Source organism: Heterodontus francisci, unplaced genomic scaffold, assembly GCF_036365525.1.
Source record: "Heterodontus francisci isolate sHetFra1 unplaced genomic scaffold, sHetFra1.hap1 HAP1_SCAFFOLD_1904, whole genome shotgun sequence".
In the NCBI taxonomy this organism is placed as follows: Eukaryota; Metazoa; Chordata; class Chondrichthyes; order Heterodontiformes; family Heterodontidae; genus Heterodontus; species Heterodontus francisci.
This window is the reverse complement of record NW_027141553.1, coordinates 22,273-41,750: the sequence shown is the minus strand read 5'-3', so window position 1 is coordinate 41,750 and position 19,478 is coordinate 22,273. Positions and strand designations below refer to the sequence as shown.

Genomic DNA, 19,478 nt, shown 5'->3' with positions numbered 1-19,478 from the left:
AGGAACCCTCACAATATTTAAGAAGTATTTAGATGAGCACTCAAAACGCCATAGAATACAAGGCTACGGGCCACGTGCTGGAAAATGGGATAAGAATAGAAAGGTACTTGATGGCCAGCACAGACACGATGGTCGAAGGGCCTGTTTCTGTGCTGCATAACTCTCTGCTCTATGAAACCTCACTGAATTACAGAGGGTGTGCAGCACTGTCAGGGGTGCTGTCCTTCTGATGAGACTTCAAACAGCGCAACGTTCTCCGAGTATCAACCAAAACATGTCCATTGTGTAGATATGTGCCATATTTGCTTATGAAACAACAAGTCACTGCTCCTAAAGTAATTCACTTCAGGTGAATTAAGATGACTTGGTACTATATAACTGGTGAATGCTCAGGAGGGAGCGGGGGATTGTTGGGGGTGGGATGGAGGCGGCGACGGCAACCTTTGAAAGTCTTCTTGGGTCGAAGTTGTTTTCTATGATACATTGAATTGCACCATCTTTAATCCTGGCAGCTGCCTGAATGTCACAGACAATGATGTTTCAGTGGAAGAGGCTGCATTTGCGCATGTGCTGGTACAGCACCACCTGGTGGTTGCGTTGTCAGCAAATGCAGCGTTTTAAATTTGGCTCCACGATGACATTTTATTCCTCAATTAAAATAGGTCTTGAGTGCCTGAATACCTTCTTCACACGTAACCTTCTGTTCTTCATGAGGATGTTGTATACACACTCCCTCCATTGCATACAATAGTGTACTGACCTGCTCCATGTCTGGCCTCTGCACGAGACCCGATGCAGTACAATACCTTGCAAACCTCTGGAACCATCTCGGCCACTCCTCGGCTTGGTTCAGTCCAGTGACCTTTTCAAAGTTCTCCGGTAGAGGCAAAGATTTCTCCATCTTCGCTTTGGTCTACTGTGGCCCCCATATAATATTCTGATATCTGTCCAGGCTTAGTACAGAATTTATAAGAATCTGACGGTTAAAATATCCTGAGTATACTCTACACATCTTGCATTGAAGGTTTTATCTACAACTCTCCATGAGGTGCCATGCAGATTATATTACATCAGTTCCTGTGATGATGCACATAGTCTATTTGTATAATCTGCCCAGTAACAACCCAATGTCCACTCTTATATTATTGTACAGATGTGAGAAAAGCTGAGGATGGGAATGGAGCGTCTGAATGAAGATTTCATGATGCTGATGATGTAAATGAGGATCTGTTACACATTCCACAATATCTCTTTATTTCTGTGCATGTTTCTCGATGCTGTTTCAACCAAATTGAAAAAGAATCACAAATCCTGCTCTGGAGCCTCAGGTGCTAATTACCCAGAGGCATGGTGCCCAATTGGTCAGGCGTCAGTTTCGTAAAGTGAAGATTACGGGTTCAATCTTCCTCCATGCATTGTGATTAGTTTCTCATCTTAAATGTGATGTTTTCCTGAAGGATGCCCATTGCATTTGTTTTCCTGATTGTTTCAACCATCTGGAAATCAGTGTGATGTTGCACTTTATCCTGGACACTGGGAAGAACATGAGGAGTAGCCACATGGTCCCTCGAGCCTTCTCTGCCATTAATAGAGTAAAAATATCTGAGGTCCAAGCACTGAACCTTATTACTGTGCATATGCTGGATATTTAACACAGCTATTCTATTAATCCCACATCCCGCACTCCTGTCCTTTCCCTCATTGCCCTGTTATATTTTCCATGTCAGGTATTTATCCAATTCCATTTAGAGTTACCATTGAATCTGCTTCCACTGACCTTTCAGGATTGCATTCCAGACCAGAACAACACACTGCTGAAAATACAATCTCCTCATCACAACACAGTGGCGCACAGTGGCGCAGTGCTTAGCACCGCAGCCTCATAGCTCTAGGGACCAGGGTTTGATTCTGGGTCCTGTCTGTGCGGAGTTTGCAAGTTCTCCCTATGACCTTGTGGGTTTTCACCGGGTGCTCTGGTTTCCTCCCACTGCCAAAAACTTGCAGGTGGTAGGTAAATTGGCTGTTGTAAATTGCCCCTAGTGTAGGTAGGTGGTAGGGAATATAGGATTACTGTCGGGCTAGTATAAATGGGTTGTTGTTGGTCGGCACAGACTAGGTGGGCCGAAGGTCCTGTTCCAGTGCTGTATTTCTAAATAAAAAAACTCTCATTATTTTGCCAATTACTTTAAATGTGTTTCCTCTGGTTCCTGACCCTTCTGTCACTGGCAACACTTTCTCCTTCTTCACTCAATCAAAACTCTTCAGGATTTGCATTTCCTGCTGCCTTTGCTGATATAACAAGGCTGAGCACACATCACCTAAAGGAATATGATTGGCTATGAATCACATTTATCCTTCCTGTCAATCTGATGTGGATCTTGTATTTTCCCGGAACCAAACAACCTGAGCAGCAAGAGTGGGTTCCAGTGATTCCCACCGCTCTGAGAGAGAGAGAGGATGTGATAATGAGCCAGATAGAAGAAAGGAGTGAGATAGAGAGTAAAATAGCCCTTGTCTGTTTCTACTAACCCCCGGCCCCCTTCTTAAAATGGCATCATTTTCTCCTGCCTCTCCACATTCTAATCCATTGATGTTTGCAAACCTTTCATCTGTCCCTTTAATTCCTGTTTCCTAATCCATTGATGTTTCACAATATCCCAATCCATTGATATAACTCAGTCCATAGAATTTCCCAATCCAGATATTTTCCAGTCCATTGACTTTCCCAATCCATTAATGGTTCCTGTCCATTGACATTCCCAATCCATTTATATTGCCTGTGATTACAAAGCAACTGTGGAATACAAATAGTATCAGTATTATCAGATACATCGAGACGAGGTGCAAAAGCCACGTGGACAGATGTTGGGTTTATAAAGAAAAAAGCACCGGCTCGATATTTGTCCAGTCTTTCACTGGATCTGAACTCTCAACCTACTGTATTTCTGTGGGTCTGCTGACTTGTAGATGTGAAGATCCATTGGATGTTTCGCAATCCTCTGACTTTTCTCATTCTTGTGCCGCATTTGTTCCTTTGGGTTCACCAGTGAAGAATATTATTTCCCATTACATTTGGTGAAGACTTTAATAACCTCACGTTCTGGTGTCACACCATCTCAGGTCAAACTCCCGACAGAAACTTTAAACATTTAACTATTCTGCCGGAAACATTTTCAAGGGCGCAGTCATTCCTTCATTATGTTTCCTACTTTGACATGTGATTGACAAATATGTGTGTAATGGAGAGAGAGAGAGTGAAAAAGAGAGAGAGAAAGAGAGGGGGAGAGAGTGCGAAAGAAAGTTAGAGGACCAGCTAGAGACAGGCAGAGAGAGGCAGAGAGATGTAAAGCGTTGGGCAGAGACAGAGAGAGAGAGAGAGAAGCAGAGAGTGTCATTGAGTCATGGAGTCATTTCGCCCATCAAGCCCATGTAAATCAATCCATTCAGTCCCTTTCCCCGGCTCTATCCCCATAGCCCCGCAAGTTATCTAAACCTGTCATATTTATTATAGTCTTGTACATGTCTTTCAAATCTCCCCTCAATCTCCTTTGCTGCAAGGAGAACAACCCCAGCTTCTCCAACCTAACCTTACAACTAAAATCCCTCATGTCTGGAACCATTCTGGTAAATTTCCTCCACCCTCTCAAGGACACTCACATCCCTCCAAAAGTGTGATGACTAGAACTGGATGCAATTCTCTGCTTGTGGCCAAACTAGAACTTTATACAGGTTCAGCATAACTTCCCTGCTTTTGTCCTCAATACCTCTATTTATGAAGCCCAAGATCCCATATGCTTTGCTAACTACTCTCTCAATGTGTCCTGCCACATTCAAAGAACTATGCACATGAATTCCCAGGTTTTTATTCCTACAAATATACTTCATTCATATAAATCTGTAAAAAAATGCATTCTAAAACAGTTCAAAACAGCACAAGTTGACAGTCCAAAAAGTGCAAAGGTAATCAGTTTTCTTTAATACAGGAGTGAGTTGCCTCACAACCCTTCCATTCCATTTTACCTGCCATGTACATTTTACAGCAAAACCATATTTGGTGTATACAGCCCGAGGGGTTTCCCATGGGTCCAGTTCCTTAGTTCACTATGGCGGGAGGACCTTACACAGTGGTTTTTCCACATTGAGCCTTTGCAGTGGCTACCCCAAGCTTTAGTGTGTCCCTCAGCACGTAGTCTTGGACCTTGGAATGTGCCAGTCAGCAACACTCGGTCGTGAACAACTCTTTGCGCTGGAAGACCAGCAAGTTTCGGGCAGACCAAAGAGCGTCTTTCACCAAATTGATGGTCCTCCAGCAGCAGTTGATGTTTATCTCGGTGTGCATCCCTGGTAACAGCCCGGAGAGCACAGACTCCTGTGTTACAGAGCTGCTTGGGATGAACCTCAACAAAAACCACTGCACCTGCTTTGCAAAGACACATTCCAGAAAGAGGTGGGCAACTGTCTCTTCCCCACCTACTGAGCAGAGATGACATCTGTGATTGAAGCAAAAAGCAGAACCGACCTGATGCACAACATGAAACCAGCAGCCAGAACATTATATGACTTGAAATTAGCCAAGGCATTTGTGCAAGAGACAGTGAGACACTGCACAAATAAACACTGGACAAAATCAGAAATGTAACAATGCTTTCAAAAGCAAATCTCCCGAGTATGCTCACACTCGTCAAGCAGAGGTGACTTTGCTGGCTCAAGCACGTTCGCAGAATGGAAGATGACACATTCCCAAGGGTATTCTGTATGGGGAGGTCGCCGGAGACAGAAGACCAGTTGGATGCCCAAAGCCCCACTTCAAGGATGCCTGCAAGCAGGACATGAAGGCCCGAAACATCGATTTTCACACATGGGAGACACTGGCCAACAACAGAGAGAAATGGTGATATTACCCCTGGACTGGTGTGTGCGTCACCATGACGATCAGTGACTGCAGCAGCTTGACAGCAGATGCCAACATGGAAAACAGCGACACCTGATAATCCCACCTCATATGTGTCACTTGTGGAAGAACCTGCCTCTCACAGATTGACCTCTTCAGCTATCAGACAAAGTGCACCATGGGAAACTATCCCATCGCCAATGGATTTGCTGCAAGTCCATCATCTCACGTAGAAGGAAGGATGACGACGACGACATCTACAACCAGGGCGGCCCATCGTGCCTGTGGCAGCTCTTTCATTTCCTTTCAACGATTTATCGAAATTCCCTTTTCAACCTTACGATTGAGTCTCCTTCCACCACCCTCTCAGGCAATACATTCCAGACCAAAATCAACAACAAATTGTGTGTAAATTTATGGAGCACCTTTAACGTAATACAGCATTCCATGGCACTTCACAGGAGTGTCGGAAAGCAAATTTGGACCCCAAGCCACACAAGATCGTATTGGAGCAGATGGCCAAAAGCTTGGTCACAGAAGTAGCTTCCATGAGTGTTTTAAATGAGGGAAGAGAGGTCGAGAGGCGGAGAGTTCAGGGAGGGAAATCTCAGGCTTCGGGCCTGGACAGCTGATGGCACAGCTGCCAGCGGTGGAGCGATAAAAATCAGCGATGCTCAAAACACCAGAATTGGAGCAGTGCCAGAATCTCGGGGGAGTGAACCAAATAAAATCCGGCCCTTTGTATCCCCCTCACAGCTGACATTCCCACCGAGCTTTTTATGATCAATCAATTTCGCTCTTGCAGTTCTATTTCACACCACGAGATGTCAGTCTCATGCCATTTCACAGCAAGCTGCACACAAGCTTACTTTTCCGCCAGTCTGATACTGTGTTGAGTGGACAAGGATCTTCTTCTCTTGCAGTTTCTCCAAAGGATAGGTGTCCATTCTTGCCCCTGCACTTCAAAGAAACTGGGAAAAAAACATTCTCAACATTTTCTCACATTCACACACCCATTCACCCCAGTGATAATTCACAACATTTTCTTTGTACCATCGCCATCGACATAACTTAACATAGTTAAATTAAATTCGTGACAAAGCGCTGGCAATAACATTGTTCTTCCCCAAAATATGTACAATTTTCAAATGATCAGGCTGTAGCAACAAACTCCATCTAAATATTCTAGTATTTTGGTTTTTAAACTTATCCACAAACGTTAATGGGTTATTGTCAGTTTATATTAGTGTTTCTTTATAGTCCTGGTGGACATATACTTTGAAATGTTTGAGAGCCAGCAAAAGTCCGAATGTTTCTTTTTCCACAGTGGAATACTTCTTTGATGCCAATTTAGTTTTCCTGAAAAGCACCCTACTGGCTTCTCTCTGCCCGATTTGTCATCCTGCAATTGGACTGCACCAACTCCCAGGTCGCTAGAATCGATCGCTATTTTAAAGGGTTTCGCAAAATTTGGAGCAGCCAACACTGGTTCATTAGGTAAGATTGCCTTTAGCGGCGACAGGGAGAGCGAGGTGGCAGCTGGGTAAGTGAGTTTACAATTTATAAAAACTGGCCTTTTTGTTTCGGCAGTTTCTTTTTGTTGCGGCGACAGGGAGAGCGAGGTGGCAGCTGGGTAAGTGAGTTTACAACTTATAAAAACTGACCTTTGTGTTTCGGCAGTTTCTTTTTGTCGCGGCGACAGGGAGAGCGAGGTGGCAGCTGGGTAAGTAAGTCCTATATATTTGGGCAGCAGCTGAACCCGAGACACTACACCTGTAGTGTCTCCCACCCGCCCTCCTCCTCGAACCAAAAAAAAAACGACTCGGTGGTGTGCAGATAAGGGAAGGCTTTTTCTATTTATTTTTTTTTCGTGTGATTGGTAAAAACTTTTCGTTCCATTTTCATTTATCGAAGTTATGACTAAGTTAATCTTAAGATTAAAAATGGCAGGAGGTCTCAGATCCCTGTTATGCCCCTCTTGCACTATGTGGGAGCTCAGGGACACGGCTGATGTCCCTGACTCCTTCACGTGCTGGAAGTGTGTCCAGCTGCAGCTCTTGTTCGACCGCATGACGGCTCTGGAGCTGCGGATGGACTCACTTTGGAGCATCCGCGATGCTGAGGAAGTCGTGGATAGCACGTTTAGCGAATTAGTCACACCGCAGATTAGGATTGCTGAGGGAGAAAGGAAATGGGTGACCAAAAGGCAGAGAAAGAGCAGGAAGGCAGTGCAGGTGTCCCCTGCGGTCATCTCCCTCCACAACAGGTATACAGTTTTGGATACTGTTGAGGGAGATGGCTCACCAGGGGAAGGCAGCAGTAGCCAGGTTCATGGCACCGTGGCTGGCTCTGCTGTTCAGAAGGGCGGGATAAAGAATGGAAGGGCTATAGTCACAGTGGATTCTATTGTAAGGGGAGTAGATAGGCGGTTCTGTGGTCGAAAACGAGACTCCCGAATGGGATGTTGCCTCCCAGGTGCACGGGTCAGAGATGTCTCAGATCGGCTGCAGAACATTCTGAAGGGGGAGGGTGAACAGCCAGTTGTCGTTGTGCACATAGGCACCAATGATATAGGTAAAAAACGGGATGAGGTCCTTCAAGCAGAATTTAGGGAGTTAGGAGCCAAGTTAAAAAGTAGGACCTCAGAGGTAGTAATCTCAGGATTGCTACCAGTGCCACGTGCTAGTAAGAGTAGAAATGAAAGAATAGTCAGGATGAATGCGTGGCTTGAGAGATGGTGCAGGAGGGAGGGGTTCAGATTTTTGGGACATTGAGACCAGTTCTGAGGGAGTTGAGACTATTACAAATTGGACGGGCTACACCTGGGCCGGACTGGAACCAATGTCCTTGGGGGTGCTTTTCCTAACGCTGTTGGGGAGGGTTTAAACTAATGTGGCAGGGGGATGGGAACCAAATGAGGAGGTCAGTGGACAGTAAGGAGGTAGTAACTAAAGCCTGTAAGGAGCTAGATAATGAAGTCAGCGTGACTATGGGAAAGAGTAGACAGGGAGCAGAAGATGAACGCAAAGGGACTGGTGGTCTGAGGTGCATTTGTTTTAATGCAAGAAGTGTAGTAGGTAAGGCAGATGAACTTAGGGCTTGGATTAGTAGCTCGGAGTATGATGTTATTGCTATTACTTGGTTGAGGGAAGGGCATGATTGGCAACTAAATATCCCAGGATATCGATGCTTCAGGCGGGATAGAGAGGGAGGTAAAAATGGTGGAGGAGTTGCATTACTGGTCAAAGAGGATATCACAGCTGTGCTGAAGGAGGGCACGATGGTGGACTCGAGCAGTGAGGCAATATGGGCAGAACTTAGAAATAGGAAGGGTGCGGTAACAATGTTGGGGCTGTACTACAGGCCTCCCAACAGCAAGCATGAGATAGAGGTACAAATATGTAAACAGATTATGGAAAGATGTCGGAGCAACAGGGTGGTGGTGAAAGGAGATTTTAATTTTCCCAACATTGACTGGGATTCACTTAGTGTTAGAGGTCTAGATGGAGCAGAATTTGTAAGGAGCATCCAGGAGGGTTTTCTAGAGCAGTATGTAAATAGTCCAACTCGGGAAGGGGCCATACTGGACCTGGTGTTGGGGAATGAGCCCGGCCAGGTGGTTGAAGTTTCAGTAGGGGACTACTTTGGGAATAGTGATCACAATTCCGTAAGTTTTAGAATACTCATGGACAAAGACGAGAGTGGTCCGAAAGGAAGAGTGCTAAATTGGGGGAAGGCCAACTATACCAAAATTCGACAGGAGCTGGGGAATGTAGATTGGGAGCAGCTGTTTGAAGGTAAATCCACATTTGATATGTGGGAGGCTTTTAAAGACAGGTTGATTAGCGTGCAGGAGAGACATGTTCCTGTGAAAATGAGGGATAGAAATGGCAAGATTAGGGAACCATGGATGACAGGTGAAATTGTAAAACTAGCTAAGAGGAAAAAGGAAGCATAAATAAGGTCTAGGAGGCTGAAGAAAGACGAAGCTTTGAAAGAATATCGGGAATGTAGGACCAATCTGAAACGAGGAATTAAGAGGGCTAAAAGGGGTCATGAAATATCTTTAGCAAACAGGGTTAAGGAAAATTCCAAAGCCTTTTATTCATATATAAGGAGCAAGAGGGTAACTAGAGAAAGGATTGGCCCACTCAAGGACAAAGGAGGAAAGCCATGCGTGGAATCAGAGAAAATGGGTGAGATTCTAAACGAGTACTTTGCATCGGTATTCGCCGAGGAGAGGGACATGACGGATGTTGAGGTTAGGGACAGATGTTTGATTACTCTAGGTCAAGTCGGCATAAGGAGGGAGGAAGTGTTGGGTATTCTAAAAAACATTAAGGTGGACAAGTCCCCAGGTCCGGATGGGATCTATCCCAGGTTTCTGAGGGAAGCGAGAGAGGAAATAGCTGGGGCCTTAACAGATATCTTTGCAGCATCCTTAAACACGGGTGAGGTCCCGGAGGACTGGAGAATTGCTAATGTTGTCCCCTTGTTTAAGAAGGGTAGCAGGGATAATCCAGGTAATTATAGACCGGTGAGCCTGACGTCAGTGGTAGGGAAGCTGCTGGAGAAGATACTGAGGGACAGGATCTATTCCCATTTGGAAGGAAATGAGCTTATCAGTGATCGGCAACATGGTTTTGTGCAGGGAAGGTCATGCCTGACCAACTTAATAGAATTCTTTGACGAAGTGACAAAGTTGATTGATGAGGGAAGGGCTTTAGATGTCATATGCATGGACTTCAGTAAGGCGTTTGATAAGGTTCCCCATGGTAGGCTGATGGAGAAAGTGAAGTCGCATGGGGTCCAGGGTGTACTAGCTAGATGGATAAAGAACTGGCTGGGCAACAGGAGCCATAGAGTAGCAGTGGAAGGGAGTTTCTCAAAATGGAGACGTGTGAGCAGTGGTGTTCCACAGGGATCCGTGCTGGGACCACTGTTGTTTGTGATATTCATAAATGGTTTGGAGGAAAGTATAGGTGGTCTGATCAGCAAGTTTGCAGACGACACTAAGATTGGTGGAGTAGCAGATAGTGAAGGGGACTGTCAGAGAATACAGCAGAATATAGATAGATTGGAGAGTTGGGCAGAGAAATGGCAGATGGAGTTCAATCAGGGCAAATGCGAGGTGATGCATTTTGGAAGATCCAATTCAAGAGTGAACTATACAGTAAATGGAAAAGTCGTGGGGAAAATTGATGTACAGAGAGATTTGGGTGTTCAGGTCCTTTGTTCCCTGAAGGTGGCAAAGCAGGTCAATAGAGTGGTCAAGAAGGCATACGGCATGCTTTCCTTCATCGGACGGGGTATTGAGTACAAGGGTTGGCAGGTCATGTTACAGTTGATTAAGACTTTGTTTCGGCCACATTTGGAATACTGCATGCAGTTCTGGTCGCCACATTACCAAAAGGATGTAGATGCTTTGGAGAGGGTGCAGAGGAGGTTCACCAGGATGTTGCCTGGTATGGAGGGAGCGAGCTATGAAGAGAGGTTGAGTAGTTTAGGATTATTTTCATTAGAAAGACGGAGGTTGAGGGGGGACCTGATTGAGGTGTACAAAATCATGAGAGGTATAGACAGGGTGGATAGCAAGAAGCTTTTTCCCAGAGTAGGGGATTCAAATACTAGGGGTCACGAGTTCAAAGTGAGAGGGGAAACGTTTAGGGGGGATATGCGTGGAAAGTTCTTTACGCAGAGGGTTTTGGGTGCCTGGAACGCGTTGCCAGCGGAGGTGGTAGACGCGGGCACGATAGCATCTTTTAAGATGTATCTAGACAGATCCATGAATGGGCAGGAAGCAAAGAGATACAGACCCTTAGAAAATAGGCGACATGTTTAGGTAGAGGATCTGGATCGGCGCAGGCTTGGAGGGCCGAAGGGCCTGTTCCTGTGCTGTAATTTGCTTTGTTCTTTGTTCTTTGAGTGAACCTTTCAAAGTACAGAAGTGATGACGAGGTAAAAAAGGTCTGAACAGTTGATGTGACTGAGCGGTTTCAGCTTCTCTGGTCAGGTTGCAGCTTTCACTGGAGGCATGTGTTTAAATCCCACTTCTGACAACTTGATTTTCAGTTACTTTGCAGAGCTTCCTTGAAGGTTTGAGGTAGAGTAAATACTGAGGAACTGTTTCTAACTGCTGAACGGTAAATAACCGAAGGTTATTGATTTAAGGTGACAAAACGGAAAGAACTTGAGGAAAAATTCCTTTCTGCAACATGTGGTTAGGATTTCAGTTATGTGGATAGCTTGGAGAAGCTGGGGTTGTTCTCCTTCGAGAGGAGATTTGATAGAGGTGTTCACAATCATGAGGGGTCGTGACAGACCCGATAGAGAGAAACTGTTGGTAGAAGGATTGAGACGCAGGTAAAATCTGTGGCTCAGTTGGTCACACTCACCTCGAAATCACAAGCTTCTGGGTTCAGAGTTCACAGCTCACACTCCAGTACAGCACTGAGGGTGTGATGTTAAACCAAGACCTGGTCTGCATGTTTGGGTGAATGTAAAAGATCCCATGCTGCAATTTCAAACAAGTGAAGAGCAATTCTCCCTGGTATTGTGATCAATATTTGCCCCTCAATCAGATCAGTTGGTCATTATCACATTGCTGTTTGTGGGTATTAGCTGCTGCATTTCTGACATTGCAACAGTGATTACACTTCAAAAGTATTTCATTGTCTACAAAGTGCTTTGATATGTCCAGTGGTCTTGAAAGGTGCTATATAAATGCAAGTCTTTTCTATCTTTATCACAACACATTGCTGTGTAAAACATTGTTCTTCATGTCACCTCTGGTTCTTCTGCCAATCACCTGATATCTGTGTCCTCTGCTTACTGACCCTTTTACCACTGGAAACAGTTTCTCCTTATTTAAACTATTGAAAACCTCCATGATTTTGAACAAATGTGTCAAATCTTTCCGGAACTTTCTCTGCTGCAAGGCGAACAACCCCAGCTTCTCCAATCTCTCCACATCACTGAAGTCCCTCACCCTGCTACCATTGTGGCAAATCTCTTTTTTATTCTTTCGCGGAATGTGGGCATCGCTGGCAACGCCAGCATTTATTGCCCATTCCTAACTTCCCTTGAGAAGGTGGTGGTGAGCCGCCTTTTTGAGCTGTTGCAGTCCATGTGCATCACCTCGCATTTGCCCTGATTGAACTCCATCTGCCATTTCTCTGCCCAACTCTCCAATCTATTTATATTCTGCTGTATTCTCTGACAGTCCCCTTCACTATCTGCTACTCCGCCAATCTTAGTGTCGTCTGCAAACTTGCTAATCAGACCACCTATACTTTCCTCCAAATCATTAATGTATATCACAAACAACAGTGGTCCCAACACGGATCCCTGTGGAACACGGCTCCATTTTGAGAAACTCCCTTCAACTGCTACTCTCTGTCTCCTGTTGCCCAGCCAGTTCTTTATCCATCTGGCTAGTAGACCCTGGACCCCATGCGACTTCACTTTCTCCATCAGCCTACCATGGGGAACCTTATCAAACACCTTACAGAAGTCCATGCATATGACATCTACAGCCCTTCCCTCATCAATCAACTTTGTCACTTCCTCAAAGAATTCCAGTGGAGAGTTTTCTCCCTGGTGGCCATTGAGTTCAATTTTGCAAGGGCACCTTGATGCCCTTGGCAAGAGCAGTCACTGTCTCCTCACCTCACCTCTTGAGTTCAGCTCTTTTGTCCAAATTTGGGTCAAGGCTGCAACGAGGTCAGGAACCAAGTGGCTCTGGCAGAACCCAAAATGAGCATTGATGAGCAGGTTATTACTGTGTAAGTGCTGCTTGATAGCACTGTCAATGACACCTTCCATCACTTTACTGATGTTCAAGAGGAGGCTGATGGGGCAGTAATTGACAGGGTTGGATTTGTCCTGCTTTTTGTTTGCAGGACATACCTGGGCAATTTTCCACGTTGCTGGGTAGATGCCAGTGTTGTAGCTGTACTGGAACAGCGTGGCTAGTGGCGCGGCTAGTTCTGGAGCACAAGTCTTCAGCACTACAGCCGGGATGTTGTCAGTATCCAGTGCCTTCAGCCATTTCTTGATATCATGTGGAGTGAAGTGGATTAGCTGAAGATTGGCATCTGTGATGCTAGGGACCTCAGGAGGAGGTCGAGCTGATACTTCTGGCTGAAGATGGTTGCAAATTATTCAACCTTGTATTTTGCACTGATATACTGGTCTCCCCTATCATTAAGGATGGGGATATTTGTGGAAGCTCCTGTTGATTGTTTAATTATCCACCACCATTCAGGACTGGATGTGACAGGACTGCAGAGCTTTGATCTGATCTGTTGGTTGTGAGATCGCTTAGCTCTGTCTGTTGCATGCTGCCTCCACTGTTTGACATGCCAGTAATCCTGTGTTGTAGCTTCACCAGGTTGACACCTCATTTTTAGGTCTGCTTGGTGCTGCTCCTGACATGCCCTCCTGCACACTTCATTGAACCACTATTGCTCCCTTGGCTTGATGTTAATGGGAGAGTGAGGGATATGTCAGGCTATGAGGTAACATATTGTGTTTAAATACAATTCTGCTGCTGCTGATGGCCCACAGCGCCTCATGGATGCCCAGTTTTGAGTTGCCAGATCTGTTCATTTCTTCCCTCAGATATAATTGGAAAAAAAATTCCAAAGGAATGCATGTACTAAATAAAAAGGAGAGAGAAATAAATACTGACAAAATAGATGGCAGCATTTGGAATGTAAAAAGATGTATAAGTTTTATTATCGATGAGTGAGAGGAATACATCACACTTTGGGGCTTCTGGAAGTGGATTTACTGAATATTTTGGGAATTGATAGGAAGCTGCTTCATGGTTGGTGGAACAAACTCCCGCCCTTGGGGTGGAGCCAACAGCTGCATCCGTCCAATAACAGACAGAGTAGAAGAACTGTATCAGGCCTTGTTAGCTCAGTTGGTGGAGCATGAGACTTTTAATCTCAGGGTCTTCGATTTGAGACCCATGTTGTGTGGTTGTTCTTCCCTTTTTCAGACTTCATCGGCAGACAGTTCAAGGGATGCTTGAAATTAAATTCAACAACATCACCAGATTTCAACTCCGCCCCCCTCCCAGTGTAGTAGAATGGACCCTCAACCTCTGCCTTCCCCCTTCCCCTCCCTCCCAGAACTGCAACAGGGATCCCCTTGTCCTCACTTTCCACCCCACCTGCCTCCACAGCAGCACAGTGGCGCAGTGGTTAGAACTGCAGCGTCACAGTTCCAGCAACCCGTGTTCAATTCTGGGTACTGTCTGTGTGGAGTTTGCAAGTTCTCCTTGTGTCTGTGTGGGTTTCCTCTGGGTGCTCCAGTTTCCTCCCACAAGCCAAAAGACTTGCAGGTTGGTAGGTAAATTGGCCATTATAAATTGCCCCTAGTATAGGTAGGTCGCAGGGAAATATAGGGACAGGTGGGGATGTGGTAGGAGTATAGGATGAGCATAAATGGGTGGTTGATCGTCGGCACAGACTCGGTGGGCCGAAGGGCCTGTTTCAGTGCTGTATCTCTAAACATAAACACATCCAAAGGATCATCCTCCACCATTTCCGCCACCTCCAGCGTGATGCCACCACCAAACGCATCCTCCCCTCCCCTGTCAACATTCTGAAGGGATTGTTCCTTCCACGACACCCTGGACCACTCCTCCATTACCCCAACACCTCTTCCCCTCCCAAGGCACCTACCCATGCAATCGCAGGAGATATAATACCTGCCCTTTTCCCTCCTCTCTGCTCATTATCTAAAGCCCCAAACACTCCTTTTAGGTGAAGCAGCGATTTACTTGTACTTCTTTCAATTATGTATACTGTATTCACTGCTCACAAAGTGATCTCCTCTAAACTGGAGAGACCAAACGCAGATTAGGTGGAACACCTCTGCTCAGGCCGAAACCATGACCCTGAGCTTCTGGTTGCTTGCCATTTCAACACTCCCCCCTGCTCTCATGTCAACATTTCTGTCTTTGGCCTGCTCCAGTGTTCCAGTGAAATCAACTCATGCTCGAGGAGCAGCACCCGACCTTTTGATTCGGCACTCTACAGCCTTGTGGATTGAACATTGTGTTCAATAACTTCAGAGCATGACTGGTGTCAGGCAACCACATGAATTAACACACTCTTTGCCTTTGTCCCAGGACAGCTTTGTTATTTAATCTCTCCTGCCCTCTGCCCTATCAAACACCTTCCCCTTTGTTCTCTCCCGCATGCCCCTCCCCTTCACTTGTTTGAAACCTAATTCTTTTCTAATCTGTGTCAGTTCTGATGAAAGGTCACAGACCAGAAACGTTAACTCAGTTTCTCTCACCACAGATGCTGCCAGAGCTATTGAGTATTTCCAGCACTTTTTGTTTTATTTCAGATTTCCAGCATCTGCAGTATTTTGCTTTTATTGTGTCAGAAAGTCTTTCCTTGATTCAGGACTCTTACTTCTCTCCTTAATCTCTCTGCTAAAGATTGAACATTATCTCATTTCACTCACAGCTCAGGGTCAGTATGGCACAGTGGGACTTCTGGCTGTCTCCCACTTCACAGTCCATCAGTACTGAGAAAACAATGGTAAATATTACTCACATGTTGTGTTCTGTAACTTTTTACAAACACTTTGATGTATATATTGTCTTCCAAAGCAGTGACAGAATGGTGGCTTTAGTGTGTTGTTGAAATAGCTTTGTTGAGTTCGTGCTGTCCTAACAGTTAAACAGTTCTTGGTTCAATACCAGGTTTGGTACTTTCAACCTCTCCTGTGTCTTTTTCTTTGGCTCCAATTGTCAAGCTGTTTGATTTACTCTGAAATTAGCACCAGAGAACCAAGGCACCAGCGAGCATGAGGAGCTGAAATTAGCACAGATCAAATCCACTTAATATTTCTGACTGAAGATGGTTGCAAATGCTTCATCTTTTGCACTGACGTGCTCAGCACCACCATCATTGAGGATGTGAATGTTTTTGGAGCCTCCTCATCTTGTTAGTTATTTAATTATCCACCACCATTCACGACTGGATGTGGCAGGACTGTGGAGCTGTGATCTGATCCTGAGGGAGATATCCGTGCGCGGAGTGGTGGGATGTATGGAGAGTGATCCTGAAGAGGGTGTCTGAGCCTGGAGTGGAAGCTTTCCGTGGAGGTGCAGGAGGAGGCCATTCAGCCCCAGTGTTTTATAAAGGTTTAGCATAACTTATATGTTTTTACTCTATGCCTCTATTAATAAAGCCAAGTGTCCTGTTTGCTCTTAGCAACCTTTTCAAACCTTGATCAAAAAAGATTGGTGTACATTGTCTCATTCTTCCTCCCAAACTGTATCAATTCACAATTTTCTGTGTAAAATTTTATCTGTTGTGTGAAAGCCCATTTTACCAGTATGTTTAAGTTCCTCTCAAGTTTGTTACTGTCACTGGCATAGGACGAAATTCACGAGCATTCTTTGATGCTATCTCCGTGGAAAGAGCAATCTTACACACTAGCTCAAATTGGGATTTTGTGTGTTTAGTATCTTTCCTCATCCACCAATATAAGCACAAATCTGTCTCATAATGTACGGTCTAAGAATGTGCCAATGTTGCAATGTGGTGATAAATTCTTCAGTGTCACAATGTACTCACCAACTGCTTCACTACTTTTCTGATTTCTGGATCCAAGATTGTAGCTTTCCGCGATCTCTAGTGGCTTAGGGTTGAGCCTCGCTTCAACGAAGAAACGGAAAATTATGATTTAAAGATTACACTGTCAATCATTCACAACTCTGTCTTCTCCTGAACTTCGAGTTCAAATTTGTTTGTGAAGTTGAGTCGCACGTTAAGACAGCACAGTCTTTGTCTTTGTGAAGGAAGTGATTTGGGAATGGCTGTTTGAAACTGTCCCTTCTTGCACAGAAATTCAGTGCAAATACTTGATCACTCACAATTTCCTCGAGAGAAATTTGTTCACAATGGTATTCGACATGGACACTGCCTCAGCATTAATCTCACTGAAGCAGAATGTGACCGTGTTGTATGTTTCAGAATGTTGGTGCCGTTATTTGTCGCTTTTAACCGAGACTGGGACACAGGGCAAGTTTGATCCGAGGTTGGAATATATTATCATTCAGGAGCAAGAAAAATCAAAAGGAACAAAATAAGAAAACCCAGTCTCCAGATTTGAGAAACTGTCGATCTGCTTTGGGAAAGTGAATCAGAGCAGAATGAAGGATGAGCTGTCCAGAAGAGATGAAGACACAGCTCAGTCAACACGTTCCCCTGGTTTATGATGCTGGAACATTCCTCACACAGAAATGATTCAACCCAATGACAAACATTCTTGCAGCTGATAATTTATGCTACTGATTTAAGGACTGTCTCATGTGGTTCCCGAGTGACGAAGACAAGATATTAAACTTTGTTCTATTCAATCTAGCTGTGATGAAGTTTGAATTTTTCTACCTTTTATGAACATTATTTGAAGGGTCTCGGTAACAATGTTCAGTTTTGATGAGAGTGGGGTCTGGGTGAGGAGCTGCTGAGTGTGACAGGGTCAGGACTGGATGCAGGAAGTTCTCTGACAGTCTCCCTCTTTCTCTCTAATGGGTTTGAGTTGATTTACGACTGGTAGCATTTATTTTACTTTTCTTATTTCGAGATGCAGCACTGAAACAAGCCCTTCGGCCCACCGAGTCTGTGCCAACCAGCAACCACACATTTATACTAATCCTACATTAATCCCATATTCTCTACCACATCCCCACCATTCTCCAACCATGTACCGACACTAGGGACAATTTACAATGGCCAATTTACCTATCAACCTGCAACTCTTTTGGAGGTGGGAGGAAACCAGAGCACCCGGCGGAAACCGACACAGACACAGGGAGAACTTGCAAACTCCATACAGGCAGTACCCAGAACTGAATCCTGGTCGCTGGAGCTGTGAGGCTGCGGTGCTAACCATTGCGCCACTGTGCTGCTGTTGGTGTTTTGATAAATGAAGGAAGTTCCCTCCACCCATTTTATTTGGACAGACAGTGTGGTATAAGGATGTAAAGGGTTAATGCTGAAGATAGTGGGATCAACCCCTCCCACTGTCAGAGTGATGATGTAACAGTCACATGAGATGAAGTTTGGGAGAAGAGAGAGCAGCACCAAGGATGCTAGCTTAGCAGGCTTGATGAGTGTGCATAGAGTATTGTGTAAATTAGAAAACAGTTGTTAGTTCTTTCAGCAGGAACTGTGTCCAGAATATATCGAGAAACTCACAATTTTATTATTCAGGAGTCGGAACACAGATATTAATTCCAAGTGACAGTTCTGAGACCAATTAACAAAAAAAGTAGAGAATAATATTACTCACTGATTGAAATCCCCCAGTGAGGAGACAGTTAAACAGGTCATCTGTTGGGGCATCCTTCGATCCAAGGTTTCAGCAAAATTTAATCTCCCTTTTTGGTGAAATACTCTGTTATTTGCAACTTTTTTTATCAGCTTTGATGGGCGAGTGAAAAAACTGTAAAAATTGAACAGTTCCATCCTTTCTTTTCTTCCTTCTTCTCTTCTTTCCATCAGCTTCTCTTTTCTGCGCCAGATCAATATAATGATAAGAATTTCAATTTAATCTGCTGTTTCTGGTGTTTTATCCATTCCAATCAAAATTTCAACATTCCAATCAAATCTATTTGTTATTCCACAGTGTCTCTACATGTGTTTTATTCTGTTGTATTCTCTCACAGTCTGTTTGATGATCAATGTTACATCTCACTCTCTGTTCTGGTGAAGATCAGAAGCAGTGAAATCTGTTCACACCACCCAACAAGTGGGCCTGAGGCTGTGCCTCGCTGATCATGTGGAGTTAAAGCAATTCTTCCAGTCAGTTAGTTCAGTTGTAATTTCATGAGAAATTCGGTCATCATGACTTCGTCAGTGACCTAATGGTTCAGGTGTCTGAGTGATGTTAATCATGATGTGATGAAATGATTGTATGTTCCAGTCTTTCAGTGGTGGGTTTTCACACTGAGTAGAAACGTGTTGGACATGGTCTGGAAATGTTTCACACCGCTCCATTCCCAACTTCATTTACTGACAGAAGATATATTTCCATCATTGCATAGCTGGCTGCACAGCCAGAAGCTGTGCTGAAGGTGACAGCTATAATGCTGCAACTGACAAGGTGGCCGAGAGGTTAAGGCGATGGACTGCTAATCCAATGTGCTTTGCACACGTGGGTTCGAATCCCATCCTTGCCACTAGTTTATGAGCTGTTTAGTGTATTATTCATGTGTTAAGTCAGCCTCGAAGGCTGTGCTTGTTTCTGTCGAGACAGTGATTCCAGAATTGGTTATACTTTATTAAAATTGTGACAGACAATTGGAATTATTCACCCAAACTGCACTGGAATGAAGATCAGTTAGGGATCATGAAACGGAGCAGGATTTTTCCTCCCCTCCTTCCTTCCATCTTTACTGTCTCTGGATTTACACCAAGTGAAAGACAAATGGGAAACGCAAATGGCGAGGGAGCAGATGCAGAAAATTATCTTTTGGCAAGAAATTTATTTTCAAATCTTCTTGATAGATTAAGTGAGTGAGCAATGCTTTGGCAGATGGAGTTTAAAA

The 19,478-nt window shown here is 44.6% G+C and overlaps 1 non-coding gene across 1 annotated transcript; it reads left to right on the top strand.

The window, feature by feature from the left end:
• Positions 1 to 19,027: 19,027 nt before the first annotated feature.
• Positions 19,028 to 19,109, top strand: trnas-gcu (transfer RNA serine (anticodon GCU)). The gene has a single exon. It is a non-coding gene; the product is annotated as a tRNA-Ser (tRNA).
• The last annotated feature ends 369 nt before the right edge of the window (positions 19,110 to 19,478 follow it).